This window comes from Pinus tabuliformis, chromosome 7 (assembly GCF_031772625.1).
Source record: "Pinus tabuliformis cultivar Carrire ecotype Pingquan chromosome 7, CPIR1, whole genome shotgun sequence".
In the NCBI taxonomy this organism is placed as follows: domain Eukaryota; kingdom Viridiplantae; phylum Streptophyta; class Pinopsida; order Pinales; family Pinaceae; genus Pinus; species Pinus tabuliformis.
Window position 1 is genome coordinate 2,032,689,722 of NC_142293.1, and position 912 is coordinate 2,032,690,633.

The following is a 912-nucleotide window of genomic DNA, read 5'->3' on the forward strand; positions in this document are numbered from 1 at the left end:
CTTCTATTGCTGAACATCTACTTCAGAAATTCATTAAGGAACGCTTCTGTTCCACACAGATAAACATCAAAAACGAATTACATTCAAATTTCTGCACTGCTGTGCATTTTCCCTTTCTGTTGTCTGCTGCGCTGTTGCATCTACTTTTGCTGTGCGCTGCTGTGCATTTCACTGTTCTGAAATTATTCTTCTTCCTCACGCTGCTGCGTGCTCTCCTCTGCTCTGTGTGATTCTTCAGCTGCTAACCTTAAAACAGAACTGCTATGTGGTATTTATATGCTAAAACATATCTGATTAAAACAATAAAATATTACAAAATATCTTCTAATGCCTATCACCGAATTTAATGCAGCAAGGCGGTGATGCTTCTATCAAAAAACAAGTCGGCTGTCTGCAGGGGAAATCAATTGAAACTTTAATGCATATTGATGTGCAAAAATATCGGGCTTGACTTTAAGGCATTGAACAGGCTGGAGTATTTACTGCAAATCCAGCTGTTCATTGTTGCAGTTGGAATTAAATTCCAACATATAGGGCACCGAGAGTTACAAATGGACATTTTTATATATGTATATGGCAAATTTTGAAAATATTTTACTATTTAATTGAGAGGAGCTAGTTAGAATAATTTATTTGGCTATTTTCTATTCCATAATATTTTTTAAATCTGCAATCAAGTTAAGTTCAATATTCACAATGTGAGGGTAAATTTTGTCTAATAAAAGAATGTTGGTAGATAGATACTTTATGTTTGTTTATTGCTAAGCCATACAACACCGTACATTTTGGTCACGAGTCTTGGTAGCAAACCAAACATTCTAATGATATGGATTAATGACAAGCTATTTGAGTGAGAGCTAAGTGGTTGTAGGTTCTTATGCATATTGAATCTCCTTAAATCATAAGCCTTGG